Source organism: Chiloscyllium plagiosum, chromosome 1, assembly GCF_004010195.1.
Source record: "Chiloscyllium plagiosum isolate BGI_BamShark_2017 chromosome 1, ASM401019v2, whole genome shotgun sequence".
Taxonomy (NCBI): domain Eukaryota; kingdom Metazoa; phylum Chordata; class Chondrichthyes; order Orectolobiformes; family Hemiscylliidae; genus Chiloscyllium; species Chiloscyllium plagiosum.
In genome coordinates, this window is record NC_057710.1 from 130,925,992 (window position 1) to 130,942,698 (window position 16,707).

Genomic DNA, 16,707 nt, shown 5'->3' on the forward strand with positions numbered 1-16,707 from the left:
ATAATCAGGAAGGCTAATGGAACGTTGGTCCTTATTTCAAGAGCATTGGAGTATAAAACTAGGGAAGTCTTACTATAACTGTAGAAGGTGGTGGTGAGACCACATGTGGAGTAGTGTGAACAGTTCTGGTCCTCATATTTAAGGAAATACATAATTTCATTGGAGGCAACTCAGAGAAAGTTGACTAAGATGATCCCTGGTACTGAGGGACTGTCTCATAAGCAAAGATTAATCAGGTTGGAGCTCCACACTGGACTTTAAAAGAATGAGAGGAGATCCCATTGAAACATACAAGATTCTTAACAGGCTTCAAGGGGAAATACGGAGAGGGTATTTCCTCTCATGACAGTCTCGGACTAGACAGCACAGTCTCAGAGTAAAAGGGCATCAATTTAAGACTGAGATAAGGAGCAATTTTTTTTCAGGAGTTTGAGAGTCGTTGAAACACCTAGCCACAAAGAGCTATGGCGGCCAAGTCCTTTTGTATATTTAAGGCTGAGTGGACAGATTCTTGATGAGCAGTGGAATCAAGGGTTTCGGGAAAGGGGCTAGAAAGTGGGTTTAGAATGCCAAATCAGCCACGGTCCTACTAAATGGTGGAGCAGCTTTGAGAGGCCATATAGCCTACTCCTGTCTCTATTGCTTATGGTCTTATGATAAGAAGTACTGATCTGTCTGACTGATCACCTGGCCTAGAAGTACGTACAATGGAAGGTAAGACACAAAAAAAACTGTTGTCAGACATGAAAGAACAAAGGTGAGCTGTTGTGGTGGAAGAGAGGAGGCATACTTTCAAGAAGCTGTGTGTGTAATACAGCCAGATATTACAGAAAGCTGAATAGATTAGAGCAGAGGTTGTAAACTGAACAATTCTGTTTCAATTTTGCCAGACAATTTAACAAGGCTGGTTAAGATAAATTCAGATAAAGAAGTCTGTGATGAATTTGTACAATCGAGACAGTCAAGAACCTATCAATAGACCCAGTCACATTATTGAAAGGTGGAGCAGGCTTGATGGTCAAATGGCCTCTTCCTGCTCCAACACATTTTGATTTTTTTGAACTTATTTTTAGACAAGGAGGTTCCACAGTGTGTACTATTTGGGCAATGACTATACCTTGCAGACTACGATGGAGGTAGATAACATTGCAGAGACTCGAGGACCACAATCTATTGAGGGAGAAAAGTGAAAAATTTACCTTCCAACAGGCAAGTTGGAAAATCCATGAACCTGCATGCAGTGCTGCATTTGAGTGGGTAATAACACAAATGCTTCTAATCTGGTGAGACAGACACTGAGAACAATTCACTATTACATAAATTGCCTTGGTCCAAACATGGTTAAACAGAGCTGAATTTATCAGGGAATGTGAGGGTGACTACTGTTTACAGCAAGGGAGCACTTGGCCAAGTGTGGCATCAACAGCCTTAGTAAAACAGGAGTCAATGGGAATCAGAATTTAATACCACATAGCTCTATATTGTTGCTGGTTACAATTAATACCCTCCAATTTGGCTCTTCCTCTCCAGTTCACTAAGTTATTGGTCAGAATCTAATGTTGATTCAGGTACCACTTTCTAATCTTTGGAATAGACTCAAATGTAGATCTAGCACCTAATCCATGCAGGCTATGGTGGAAATGAATTTATTTTGTTTTGAAATAAATCAAGACCTTGACTCATTGATCAAAATTCGGATTGGCTAGTCTTGCTCTGGACTACACAGACCAATTTAACACCATGCAATGAGATTGTATATGGAGTTGGGTATATCAGTAGGGCTCTTATTAAGAAAATTATTGGCTAGTTTAACAAATACAGTTGGAATCCTCTCAAAAAAAAAATCAGTTCCGGTCTACTGCATGAACTTACCATAAACGCTACCCTCTTTGATACAGCAATGCAAACCTCAGACAGGAACATGGCTAAGGGGAAGATTGACAGAATGAAGACAAAACAAAAATAACAGGACAGAAGGACAGGCACATTTGGGAGCAGAGGGGAGAGGTCAGCATTTTTTACTGCTGAGGAAGTGGAACATCTATGGGAAAGAAGAGTCAGACTCAACTCTGCTGGAGGAGGGACATGCACCAGGTTGTATAGAGTGGACCGAGGAGTACAGGGAGAGGATGAATTGTAATGGATAGAACAGGGGCAGACTGTGTGGAAGAGTTCAATGGGGTGGGGGGTTCCTGTTAATTGGAGTGAGCTAATGCAGCAGAGCGATTGTTGGGACAATTTCTCAACACCTTAGGATGTTTTACTAATTTAATGGTATATAAATCTTGTTCAATAGTTTGCTCGGTATGTAGTTTCATCACAGATCTAAAGTTATTAATTGCAATAAATTGATTAGAATGCATTATTTACTTATTATTCAACAACAATGTGCTCTTAAATATCCCTTTTGTCTCTTTAATATATACAGTTCCCACTTCAAGTTTTGTCATGTTAATATTTTCTCTTCTTCCAATATAAAGTAAATTAGTGAATGTTGATAGGGCACCAATCTGAAGTGTAAATTCTGCTGTTCTCTTCCTGAAAAGTGCATGCTGTGCTGAGGTTTTCCTGCATTTTCTGTTTTTTTTTAATTTTCTAGTTGGTTGCATCTACGGTTGTATGTTGCATTCTCCACATACATACTTGTTTGATTTCCACATATTGTAGGATTCTAGTGAGGTTTCCTTTCCAGCAGCCATATCAACTTTTGCCAAGTGACCAGTTACCACTTGTCAATTTTTGATGTTGGCACGTATGATTCATGAATAGGAAATCACAAGGCTGAAAATGTGTTGCTGGAAAAGCGCAGCAGGTCAGGCAGCATCCAAGGAGCAGGAGAATCGACGTTTCGGGCATGAGCCCTTCTTCAGGAAACGTCTTCTTCATGCCCAAAACGTCGATTCTCCTGCTCCTTGGATGCTGCCTGACCTGCTGCGCTTTTCCAGCAACACATTTTCAGCTCTGATCTCCAGCATCTGCAGTCCTCACTTTCTCCTAGGAAATCACAGATCCCAACATAGGTCATTAATGCATAAATGTATGCTGCACAAGCTCAAAACTTAAACATTTTCCCCAATGTTTACAATGCACCAATAAAGTAATTGCCTGGCGTACTTGAAAGCAATTCCCTCATACTACCTGGTAAACCCAAGGAAGAAGCATATTGCTACAATTACTCTGCACTTCTGTTAGGTCAGTGTCATTTCTATATCCTTAAACAATCCTCCAGCAGTGAAAGAATCACGGCCTATATCCTCTCAATGAGTAGATTCAGTTTGTAAAAGTCATCACATGAAATTTTTATACAAAGCTGCATTGGAATTTGACAAAGTCATTGTCGATTTTGTCAGCAATAATGAGCTTGATCGCTGGGATACATGTCTTCAACACCATCGTGTTCATACTTACGTTCTCCAACAATGTTTTTGGATATATTACGTGGTGGCTTAAAAACACTCTATAAATTCTGGTCAGTAATGTTTGAATAGCACTGGTCACTGGACCGAATAATTTTTAACATATAGTCAGGAGATTATCGAAAGGCTGAAAGCTTAGATCATTATTGTGATGGAAAACAGAGGATGAATTAGATCGTCAGTAGGATGCTTTGGGGCAATTGTACACATTGACAAAATTGTGGTAAAGAGTTTATTCTGTTAGCTGTGTAATTCTTAGAAAATCAGATGCATATTTATCATTAAGATCCACAAAAAACTCAAGCAGTGAATGCATGAATTTTCAATTTGTGGGGCCATTGACATTTCTCCAAATTGTCTATATTGATCAGTTACAGGTTGTTGTGCTATAACGTACATTTCGTTAATGCAAGTTTCCAGTAATGACAAACTGGGGTCACTGTTTGTAAAATGTGAACTTTTAAAAACTTGTGCTGAATGTAATATGATTACATTGCTAACACTTTAAGCACTATTTCTCAAGCATGATTTTTCTATCATATTGGGTTGCACAAGAATACAACTATAGTGTTATAGAAGCATTACCTGTATATTAAATACCAATAAATACAGTAGATTTGCTTACATTTATAGCTACAGATATTGAGCATTTAGAAATCAGATCAATCAGCATTTGCAATAAAAGTCTGCATGAATGAACACAAAGGCTTGCAATCTGCCATGAGATTGGATGGATTGATGGCAACTGGACTGTTACAGAAACTTAGGTTCAAAAGAGTGCTTAATCAACAGGCAATGAAGGTGACTGGAAATGAAACTAATAGCATTTGTGATTAAGTGAATATGGCTATAAGCTATAAAGTAAAGCATTCATAACAAATGTTTAGATTTTTAGATTACATTACAGTGTGGAAACAGGCCCTTCGGCCCAACAAGTCCACACCGACCCGCCGAAGCGAAACCCACCCATACCCCTACATTTACCCCTTACCTAACACTACGGGCAATTTAGCATGGCCAATTCACCTGACCCTGCACATCTTTTGGACTGTGGGAGGAAACCGGAGCACCCGGAGGAAACCCACGCAGACACGGGGAGAATGTGCAAACTCCACACAGTGAGTCGCCTGAGGCGGGAATTGAACCCGGGTCTCAGGCGCTGTGAGGCAGCAGTGCTAACCACTGTGCCACCGTTACCTTTTACTCCATCCATTGCTAAGATAAGAACATTCTGGTTTTATTACTCACCAAGCTATTCAGGGATTTCAACTGCTAATCTGGAAACATGTAGCCAAATCCAATATGGCAATTTTATACAAAAAAAAATGTCCCTATGAAGCTGCTATATTGTTGCAGAAAATAATCTGGTTCACTAGTGTTTATTAGGGAGGGTGTAGCGATTGGAACCAGGTGGATCACATTGATTGGGGTTGTTAAACTGGACCAGAGAGCTCTGGCTGACAAATATAAACAGGAGATTGAGGGAGTGTCCTCACTCTAGGAACTGGCCCTGAGTTGGCTGGTCAGAGCCCATGTACTGTGCTCATGTAAATAAAGAGTGACTTGATGGCAAGATACCAACCTCTGTGCAGTTATTTCAGAGGGAATCATGCTACACTGACCTGTTCTGGCCTACATTTGACTCTAATTTCACACCAGTATGGTTTAATGTTAATTGACCTCCCAATGGACTAGAAAACCACTTAGCTGAATCAAATACTAGAATGGAATAATAATGCTGTTGTTGCTGGTGATGCTCACATTGTGATAATGTTTGTTAAAATTGTGTGATGCTTTACTGAAATTAACAGTAAAGGTGAACTTATTTCTTGATGAAAGTGCAAAATGGGCAACTGTGAAATGGCAACCTGTTTACACTGCACTTGGTTTATTATTCAAAATCAGGTCAAAGACTTCCATGAGAGAATCATGTGAATCGCTTAGAAATGGGAATAACAGGCAGTGGTGGTGTAGATTGGTGATCAGAAGTGGGTGGAAGGAAATCATAAAAAATACTAGCTATACTGGTAAAGTGGCAAAAACCCTCAGTGGCCATTTGGCCTTCTAGATGGATGTTAACCTCATAGGCAGAATGCAGACAACGTTGACAACATACTATTCAAAATAATGGCTCTATCTAAAGAAGCAACAATTAAACAAGTATGAATGTTCATTCCATGTTCTTGCTGAGAGAAAATTGTAGCTGTTGCTAAGGAGTTGAAGTTATTAATGGCTTTATTGAAGCCAGAGGTTTCAAAGATATTAAAGTACTTTCACTGCATGGAATTCCACCTTCTTAAGGACAATTAATGATGGACAGTAAAGGTCAGCCTTGTCAGCAACACATAGATCCAGCAATAAACAAGTAAATCCAGAATCTAATTCCTGTGGTTTGCTCTGTGCTAAGCTGCTTTGCAATAAAATGAAAGGCCAATAACAGAGGTCAGAGCAATCTTAATGGACAATTGCATTACATAGTCACAGGTAGCACAGGGTTACATTTATGGATAGGAGGATTATCAGCAGAACATAATCTAATTTCCCCTTGAATTTCATGATGCAGAGGAAAGCACAATTTCTATGTCCTTCCTCAACCTTGTTTTATATTTTCTGGTCACAGAAAATTCTGGTTTTATAACCTTCTTTCTATTTTGATTGTGATAAACCATTAAGTTTCCTTATGATTGGATGTGAAAAATACAGTGACACTATTTAAATAAAGCAGAGAGATTTCCAATTGTCCTGGCCAACATTATTCTTCAATCAACATAACTCAAATAGTTTACCTGGTCTTATATTTGATTGCTATTCATGGCATCAAGCTGTTTGTAAGTTAGCTTGCTAAGCTGGAAGGTTCATTGTTAGATGTTTTGTCACCACACTAGGTAACACCATCAGTGAGCTTCTGGTGAAGCGCTGGTGTTATGTCCTGCTTTCTATTTATGTGTTTAGATTTCTTTGGGTTGGTGATGTCATTTCTGGTTCTTTTTTTCAGAGGGTGGTAGATGGAGTCCAAATTGATGTGTTTTTTTGTGAGAGTTCCAGTTGGAATGCCACGCTTTCTGTTTGGCTTGACCTTGGATGGATGTGTTACCCCAGTCCTTCCTCATCTGTATGTAAGGATACTAGTGAGAGCGGGTCATTTTTTTTGTGGCTAGTTGATGTTCATGTTTTTTTGTGCTAGTTTTCTGCCTGTTTATCCAAAGTAGTGTTTATTACAGTTCTTGCAATGTTTTCTGTAAATGACATTAGTTTTGCTGGTTGTTTGTATAGGGTCTTTTAAGTTCATTAGCTGCTGTTTCAATGTGATAGTGGGTTTGTGGGCTACCATAATGCCAAGAGGTCTGAGTAGTCTGACAGTAACGTTTGAGATGTCTTTGATGTAGGGGAGTGGGGCTAAGGTTTCTGAGCATGTTTTGTCTGATTGTTTGGGTTTGTTGTTGAGAAATCGGTGGACTGTGTTCATTGGGTACCAGTTCTTTTTCAATGTATTGTATAGGTGATTTTCCTCTGCTCTTCATAGGTCCTCTGTACTGCAGTCTGTGGTGACTTGTTGGAATAATGTTCTAATGCAGCTTCATTTGTGGGTGTTGGGATGATTGCTTCTGTAGTTCAGTATTTGGTCAGTATGTGTTGTTTTCCTGTAGACACTGTTTTGAAGTTCCCCATTGGCTATTCACTCTACTGCGACATCTAAGAATGGCAGTTTGTTGTTGTTTTTTTCCTCTTTAGTGAATTTTATGCCTGTCAGGGTATTATTGATGGTCTTGAAGGTTTTCTCTAATTTGTTTTGTTTAGTGATGACTAAGGTGTCATCCACATAGCGGACCCAGAGTTTGGGTTGGATGGTTGGCAGAGCTGTTTGTTCAAGTCTCTGCATTACTGTCTCTGCTAAGAACCCTGATATCAGTGATCCCATGGGTGTTCCATTGGCTTGTTTGTAGGTCTTGTTTTTGAAAGTGAAGTAGGTGGCAAGGCATAGGTCCAATAGCTTGATAATGCTATCCTTGTTGACGAAGTTGCTGATGCCTGGTGTATGTTTCTTTGGCCAGTTTGGTGTTGATAGATGTAAACAGGGCTGTTACGTCAAAGGAGACTATTATTTCATCCTCTTCTATCTTGGTGCCTTCAATGGTCTTCAGAAATTCTCTGGTGGAGTGAATGGAATGGCGTGAATTCTTTACTACATGTTTTAGTTTTTGGTGTAGCTCCCATCTGCAAGCTGTGCTTTCACTTTCTCAATGTAGTCTGTTTGGTTTAAAATGACTGTCAAGCGTCCTTTGTCTGCAGGTAGGATAACAATGTTTTTATCTTCTTTGAGTCCTTCTCATGCTTTCCTCCCTTGTGCCTCGAGTGTGTTTTCCTTCCTTTTTCCTGCTTAATGTTGGTGCGACTGTTTGTCGGATAGCTGGCTGGGTTTCATCTGTGAGTTTGTTTTCTTTCAGTGTCATTTCTAATGCTGTTAAGAAATCTTTCTTGCTCGCATCCCAGAACTTGCAATCTAATCTTCTTTGTAAAATGGATTTTTCAGTGTCTGTTAAGGGTCAGTTAGATAAATTCTTTATGCAGGCTTGTGTGTTGTCTGTCTTGTTGCTCTGTGTGAGTTTATCTAGTGTTGTCTGCAGGCCTAGTTTTTTTGTTTCTTGTGTTTGCTATTGTTGAATGTCTGTGGCTCATTGTGCTGTGTCTGTCTATTCATAGTTTGTCGCATGAGTGAGTAAAGTTTTTTGACGCAAAGTTTCCCGGTTGTATTTACGGAGTCTGTTGTGGGCATTGTTAATCATTTCTCTGAGCATTCTGCGGCCATTTTGTTCTGTTATTCTTTGGCTAGTGGGGTGTTAAGGGGAGGTTTGTATTTAAGACATTGAGGTGGTACCTGTTTCCTTAGGCATTCGTGCAGGAAGTACAACTGTTCACGGGTGGCACTCTGTCGGATGGCATTGATTTCTCATCTTCGGGCCAGTTTTAGCGTATTGCACCCATAGGTGTTAGCGAGTTTTGAGAAGATTTGTATCTCGGGTTGAGGTTCTGGATGTGAGTTTGCTCGCTGAGCTGGAAGGTTCATTGTCAGAAGTTTCATCAACATACTATGTAACACCATCAGTGAGCCTCCGGTGAAATGCTGGTGTTATGTCCCACTATCACAATTATGCTCACATACAGATGGGGAAGGACACCACTTTTGGACAACACATCCATCCTAGGGCAAAGCAAACAGAGACACACACGAGAATTCCTAGAAGCATGGCATTCCAACCAGAACTCTATCAACTAGCACATTGACTCAGACCCCATCTACCAACCGCTGAGAAAAGGAACTGGAAATGACATCACCTACCCAAGGAAATCTCAACACATAAATAGAAACATGACATAACAACAGTGCTTCACCGGAGGCTCACTGATGATGTTAGCTAGTGTGGTGATGAAACGTCTGACAATGAATCTTCCAGTTCATCGAGCAAACTTACATCCAGAACCTCAACCTGAGCTACAAATCTTCTCAAAACTTGCTAAGCTGTTTATAAAGTTACTGCTATGTTTCCTAAATTACAGTGCCTTAAAAAAAAGCCTGGATTTTTTTTGGAACATCCTGAAGTCACAGAAGATGCAACATAAGTCCAAGTTATTTCACTTTTATTTAGCATGGGGCAGCATAAACTGATCTCAAAATAAATGAAGGAAAATGCTGGGCAGACCTACCTTGGGAGCATCAAACAGCAGGCAAATAGGGCTGTTAAAGTTAGTCACTGTTTTGCAGACCTGACTAACTGCTTTTAAGAATGTGTTCATGGGTATCCTTGTATCCCATTACTTTTGTAATCATTTAGTTTCTCTTTTCTAAGACCTAGTTGATTTTTTTGTCTACTGAGGCGCATCATTACATTTTATCTAATTTACAGTTAATTTGCCATTTAGCTGACCAAACTGCAATCTCTTTTCTGGAGTTGCATCCTTTAATAGCTCAGTCCCAAATTTATTTTCTGTTCTGAAGAAGGTTAATTGGACCTGAAATATTAACTTTGCTTTCTCTCCACAGATGTTGCCAGATCTGCTGAATTTCTCCAGCAATTTCTGTCTTTGTTCCTACTTCATTTTTCATGTGTCTATAGGACACATTATTACTTATTTTTATGCTTCTTGATATTTCTCAATGCCCCCTGGACAGCATTAAAAAATCTCTCAAATTCTTTACATTCTAATTTTCTTTCCCTTCTTTCGGACCTAAGCACCTCTCATATGTTTCTTCACATTCAATTATCACTTCTGTTCTTACTCATTCTCAGTGCTTCACAATTAGTTTGCTTACTTTTAGCTATTAGTGATTACAACTACTGAACTTCATTAATTTTTCTTTAAAACTTATTGAGTGTAGAATCCTTTCTACCTGTTTTCTTTTCCATTTCCTGTCCAGAAGATGCATTATGCTTGTGCAGAACAGATATAAATCCTCCTATGATGGTGAGAGTGAAAATTTCATACCTCTGATGTAGACTCATTACCTAGACTCAGGTATAAAGGGCTCAATTTAAAGTTTATAGATGACACAGAACATGGAACCATAGGAAACAATCTGGGGGATTACAGCAGATTTTAGGAGGACATAGCCTATTGAAATAGGAAAACCTCTGGCTCAAGAAGTGTGAAAGAAAGATTGAGAATCAACAATGTTAGCAAAAATCAGGAAATGTTTAGCAGGTCTGCCAGCGATCATGGAGAGAGAAACAGAGTTAATGTTTTATGTTCCATTCATCTTAACTGAGAAGGGTTAGAAAGAGAATAGGTTTTGAGGAATTGAAAATGGGGGTAATGTGGGATAATGAGCAAACTGGAAAATGCGTCATCAATTGGAAGACAGGAGTAATTAAATGACATTGCTTTGTATGTGTAAGAACAGAGAGTGGTAGTGGAACAAGAAACAAAAGGTATAACTGGGAGAAGTGCGAAAGACAAGGTTCTAATAATCATCATTGAAGAACAAAGGAAAGGAATTAAGAGAGAACCGAGAGAGAGGGGAAATCAGATCAACAAAGCAAAAGGGAACAAAGTGAGAGCAGAGATCACAATCTAAAATTGTTGAATACAATGTTGTGTCCTGAATGCTGTCAAGTAACCAGCTGAAGGATGAGATGCTGTTCTTTGAGCGTGTGATAAGCTTTATTAAAAAAAAACTACAGGAGTCTACAGACAGAAAGGTTAGTGTGAGCATAAAGAACGAGAATTTAAATGATGCCTGACTAGAAGGACAGGAATATATTTGCTGACTGAATGGAAATATTCCACAAAGTAGTCACCCAATCTGTATTTGGTATCCTTTCTGCAGAATAGGCCACATCATGAACAGTGAATACAAAATACCAAATTAAAAAGAGGACAAGTAAAACACTGTTTCACTTGTAAGGACTGTTTGAGGCTTTGGATATTTCATGGTACAGACGTAAAGGGAGAGGTATTGCATCTGTTGCTCTTGTGTGTAAAAATACCAGAGCTATTGGAATGTGTGTTAGGATTGACTGAGAAATAAAATAGGATCAATAAGATCAAAATATTAGAAACTCTTAACAGCTCAGGTTGTTTCTTTGGTGAGAGAAATAGAAATAATGAGTGGAATTTGGTCAAAGCCCAGAACTGAGAAACAAGGATGGCAAGGGCACTTAATTGTACGGAAGATTAAACATCAGCTCCTCGATGGCAGGATGAAAATTGTAAAGTAAATTGATGGATGATGAAAGCTGACACCTTACTGCACATGGAATGTATTTGTCATGTAAACGTGCAGCCTTAAGATTGACATATCACACTGTCATTTGGGAAGACATAGAACCCCTTGTCTGGGGACTGCTAATCAGTAAGACAGTCAAGAGTGTGGTGTTGGAAAAGCACAGCAGGTTAGGCAGCATCCGAGAAGCAGGAAAATCGATTTTCAGGCAAAAGCCTGGCATCAGGAATGAGGCTGGGAGTCTTAGGGGTGGAGAGATAAATGGGAGGGGGGGTGTGGCTGGGATGTAAGGTAGCTGAGTGCGCAATAGGTAGATGGAGGTGGGAGTAAAGGTAATAGGTCGGAGGAGAGGGTGGAGCGGATAGGTGGGAAGGAAGATTGACAGGTGGGACAGGTCATGAGGATGGTGCTGAGCTGGAAGTTTCGAACTGGGGTAAGGTGAGGGGAGGGGAAAATGAGGAAACTGATGAAATCCTTATTGATGCCATGGGTTATGCTTCTTGATATTTCTCAATGCCCCCTGGACAGCATTAAAAAATTTCTCAAATTCTTTACATTCTAATTTTCTTTCCCTTCTTTAGGACCTAAGCACCTCTAATATGTTTCTTTAAATTCAATTATCACTTCCGTTCTTACGGAAGATCAGGTGTTTTTCCTCCAGGCGTCAGGAGTGGCAGTGAAGGAGGCCCAGGGCCTGCATGTCCTTGGCAGAGAGGGAGGAGGAGTTGAGGTGTTCGGCCACGGAACTGTGGGGTTGATTGGTGCGGGTGTCCCAGAGATGTTCTCTGAAGCGCTTTGAAAGTAGGCGGTCAGTCTCCCCAGTGTAGAGGAGACCGGGTGGCATGATGGTTGTGAGGGGTTGGCAGAGGTCAGATGCCAATGTCTGAGGACAAGGGTTACATGAGGCTGGAGCCTGTTGGTCAGACATAACACTGAGGTCCTTGGAGGAAGCGATGAGATAAATTGCCAAGTATCTGCACTGATTTTCATGTCGAGTCCTCCCAACATCCAACTTCTCTGGCATGATTGGTAAGATAGAAAGCGGAATATTAATGAGGCGACGTGGGCCATTAACAAGGTATTTAACAAATAATCATTCCTCTTGATTGGTGAGTTCCAAGTGAGAAAGCTGCCATGCTGCTTGTGAAAAGCATAAAGGATGGAATGAGATGCTCTAGATGTTGAACTGGGCCTCACCTGGATTCATGTCCAATTCTACCACAACTCTCAACATGGCCACTTGCTCGATTCTGTCCTCTGAATTATTTCTAGGGCTGTAAAATTCAAAAGTAATGGAATAATGTGAAATTTGGATAAGTTCATGGTCAGGTTGCAATTAGAAAAAATTGTGCACAGATTAGATCATTTACCAGGAGGAGGACCAGGTCGCACTGGAGAAACAGGAATGGAGAAATCACACCCATCAGGTTGGGTTGTACAACTGGGCTTTCTTTTAAAGAACAGATGACTTTAAATTTCTTGTCAGAGTGTTAAAAATTATGAATGGGTTGGAGAGGATAGGCGTAGAGACAATGAATCCACTTAGCGATAATTGAAAACTACAGGCCAGAAATGCAAGATAATTGATTAGAAACCCAGTAGGGAAATGGGGATAAATTACTTACAGAGTGATTAGAATGTGGAATTCACTTCAAAAGGAATCAGGTGACGTAAAGTGCTTTAATGCTTTAAAAGAAAGCTAGACCCATGCGTAAACAAAATTGAATTGAATTAGCTTTATTGATAACAGAAAGATATATTTAAATATAATAAGGAGATAAATGGAATAGGATGAATATCTTCTAGAATATAAATACTATCATAAACTAGCTGGGCTGAATAGTCTGTTTCTGTGTAATTAAATGTAATGACTCCCGCATGATTTTTCTTCTATTAAACTGAATTCATTCAAACCATTTTCTTTCCTATACACCACCCAGGTATTACACATGAAAATCTCACTACCACCATCCCTCCTCCTCAACCATGATCAACAAATTGTGATATTAGGGAAAGGGGGAAAGAGATTCCTCAATTTTTTTTTACAGGAGGTTATCACACCCCTTAGCGCAGGGTTTTGTAGACTTGGTCAGTCATTAGAGACAGGAGGATGCAACTGCAAGTGAGGCAGTAAGGGAATCTGGTAGTAGTGCAGCCTCAGGTCTTATAACTGGCCAAATGATTCAAGGTTGTAGCAGCCTGTAGGACAAGATCGTGGATGAACTTTGAATGCTTTAAAGCTGCTGCCCTCCAGCCAAGCGGAGAATATTCCATCATGCTCTTGATTTGTGCTTCATAGACAGTGGACAGACTTTGCTGAGTTAGAAGGTGAGTTAATTGCTTGAAGATTTCTAACCTCTGGTCTGCTCTTGTAGTCAATGTTTTCATGGCTGCTCCAGTACAGTTTATAGGCAATGATAATCCCCTAGGAATTTGACAGAAGGACAAGCAGTGAAGGTGACACTATGGAATATCAGGAGTAGGGTTAGAATCAATAGTGTCACAGGTTTGCAGTTTCAGCATACTGAGTGAAAGGCTATTGAGAAAATTTCACATAAAGCATAAAGCGAACAAAATGCAGAATAAAATATTTTGGGTTGAATTCTTTAGTATTTGTCATAGTAAAGTCCATTGGCGCAAAGACATTCCTGATGAAAACCTTATGCCCAAAACGTTGACTCGCTTGCTCCTCAGATGCTGCCTGACCTGCTGTGCTATTCCAACATCAACCTTTTCGGCATAAAATGTAAATCTTTACAGGTTAATTGTTACTGTTCTGTACTGACCCTCTCATGTATGGTCAAATGAATCAGCATGTTATCTTAACCTCTTGGACATGAGTAAGATGATAGTTTGTCTATTGAATGATAAACTGCACTCGCGTCTCCTTCCCACACCATCACAACCACCACCAGATCTTCTCTCTTTTCACCCTTTAGGGACTGCTGATTGCTACCTCACTAGTGAACAGGACCAAGTTAAAGAATTCACCTGAGGAATCACATAGGACAATTCCAATCTGACTACTCCTACAGTTTCTCTCTCTGGTATAGTCTGCTTTTCATGAACTTCCCCTCTGCTGTACTTTTTAAAAAAATAACTGTGTTCAGTAATCCTGTTGATTGTTTATTTTCAGACTTCACATTAACACGTGCATATGTGGGAAAGTGGACTTGGAGACAGGAAGTGCATTTAAATTAGCTGGATTGGCACTGTACCTAAACCTTGCTACTTTCCCTGTCCATGAGGATTATTTCTAGGTGGGGTGGCCCATGGTCAACACTCTCAACTTGCTGCCAACTGGGGCCTTTATGGCACCAATTAAGGACCACTTAATCATTCTGCCTCTATGACCTTTATGGCATATTGACCACAGGACGAAACATGTAGGCTGCCACTGGGAAAGAAGATCAGGGTCCTATGATCAAAGACAATCAGCATCAGAGAAAGGGACTGGACATCAGGAAGAGATAGGACAAATAAAGCCTATCCCCTTCTCTACTTCTCACAATCCCCTACTTCCTCTCCAACAAGCTCCACCCATCACAACTCAACATCATTTACCTGTGGCCTGAATCATCTGGGATCCTGGGACTCTGCAAGTTATGGTTGGGTCTCCATTTGGCAGCAGCGATGGCCTTTTGCTGATTGCATAAATGCAGGCCTCTGATTGACTGGCAGCTCTCATTAAGTGACATCTCCACCCCTGGGGTCTTGATTCCGTGAGTAAGCATGCAGCTGGCCTTACCACTGCCTTATTCCTAACTGACCTATGGTTAGCTGGAACTTCATGGAAAGCAGCACCCTGGGTGACTTGTTAATTCTCTAGCCGACTGGTGAAACTCCCAATACAACAAAACTTCCCACTAATGCATTAAGTACCATTTTTTAATTTAATCAACTTCTGTTTTTAAGTTTGGTGACAGTATCTGAAAACCATACATTATTCCAAAGATAAAACACAAGGCAAACATCTATCCTCAAACATTACAAAATGCAAGAGTAATCGCCGAACAAAACAAAACCTAACAATGACTATTACATGAAGCAGATTTAATTCGCTTAGATCATAGAACTGTATTGTTAAACTTGTAACTATGCAAGCTCTTAATAAGCAATTTAAACGCAACTGAAAGGGTAAAGGTTTTTCTCTGTCTGTAATTTAGTAACTGTATATTGTCATTATGAATGAGATTCAGACAAGGGATCAGAAATTCTCAATTACAGGAATGATTTTCCAATGTTGTGTTCCCAATGATGAGCACTGCCTACCAACACAGTAGATTAGAATTTTAGATTCTGGGCCCCACAATTTTTGGCTATTAAAATAAAATTATTGAGAAATCATTAGTAATTGCCCAATGTGCAAAGGTCTCCACCAGACAAATTCTTTAAAAGTCTTATATTTAATGTATAACTGTGTGATTGATTAATAATACACAGGTTTCTCGATGTTTTGCACAATTTTCAATTCATCATGACGTGAGTAAGGAAAATTCCTTCTATTCATTTTTGAATCACAAAATCTTGAATGTGAGTACAAAAATCATTTTTAAAATTTGATGTAAAGCAGCAGCAGTAACTTTTCTCCGTTGCAATGTATTTTTTTGTAGGAATTAAATTCAATGTTCTTCCCACAAAGTGCCATACAATTAGACCAGTGACTTGGCTCCTAAAAGATTCAGAATTTTTATTTATTTACTTTTTAAAAAGCTGTAATAGTATCATTTGATATAACTGTAGTTTAGAAGAGAGTTTCACATTAAGGTGATTTGCAAGAAACCATGTTAATCAAGACAAGTGCCTTTTCTCTAAAGACTCTGCAGTTTATTTTCCACAACTGATCATTAGATAGATCCTAGAGCCAACATAGAAAAAGATGGATTGGTGGCAGCAAACTACTTTAAACAATCCGTACATTGTGCCACATTCTGCCAGTGATGGAACACATGACAAGGTGCCAGCCTTTGCAAATGCCACACTCCCAACACTGATATGATGCAATGCAATTTCAGTTCAAAATAACTCGTGCTGTAGACTCAGACTGCACAACTAACTCCCCAAGTTGTGTTTGGGTGTTCAGCTATAATAGCATCCAGGGTGACAGTAAATACTTGTGGCACTTCAAAGACAAAAATGCTGCATGTCAGACTAAGGTGTTTCATATAATACGAATAGGAGATTAATGAACAGTGTACATTTTTGAAATAACAAATACCACCTGTTTCTAATTTCAATACAAAAATCCACTTGTGGATTGCTGTTTGCTATCTCCTGCATTGTTTATGAACCCACAGGGCATGATTTTCAACCTCTAATTACAAAACTATTTTGCATAAATGTATGCAAAATCCTATTATATGATTTATTCGCAAAATCAATAAAAGCTAATTATCTCATAGGAGTGTAAACATTAGCAACCTCTTTAATAATTATGACTTCTAGCTAAATTTGTCATTGATGACTTTAGCAAATTAGAAACATAATGAAAAATATCCAACATTCAGATCATTTTGAGCTATATTAATGAGCTAAAAAGCTGTCTGTAAAACAGTGAAATTGCTAGATGAA

The 16,707-nt window shown here is 39.4% G+C and overlaps 1 protein-coding gene and 1 long non-coding RNA gene across 3 annotated transcripts in view; one reads left to right on the forward strand and one right to left on the reverse strand.

Moving 5' to 3' along the window:
• Window positions 1–16,707, reverse strand: part of LOC122553234 (bifunctional heparan sulfate N-deacetylase/N-sulfotransferase 4-like) — an 879,937-nt gene that overhangs the window by 754,091 nt on the left and 109,139 nt on the right. The gene's annotated exons all lie outside the window — the stretch shown is intronic.
• The window catches only part of LOC122553322, a 168,839-nt gene that overhangs the window by 42,522 nt on the left and 109,610 nt on the right, over window positions 1–16,707 (forward strand). Inside the window, exon 3 of one of the 2 annotated variants that reach the window (XR_006312683.1) lies at window positions 14,076–14,183. This is a non-coding gene — a long non-coding RNA (uncharacterized LOC122553322). Of the gene's footprint in view, window positions 1–14,075; window positions 14,184–15,624; window positions 15,670–16,707 lie in introns of those variants that run through there. The other variant, XR_006312684.1, reaches the window with a different exon arrangement.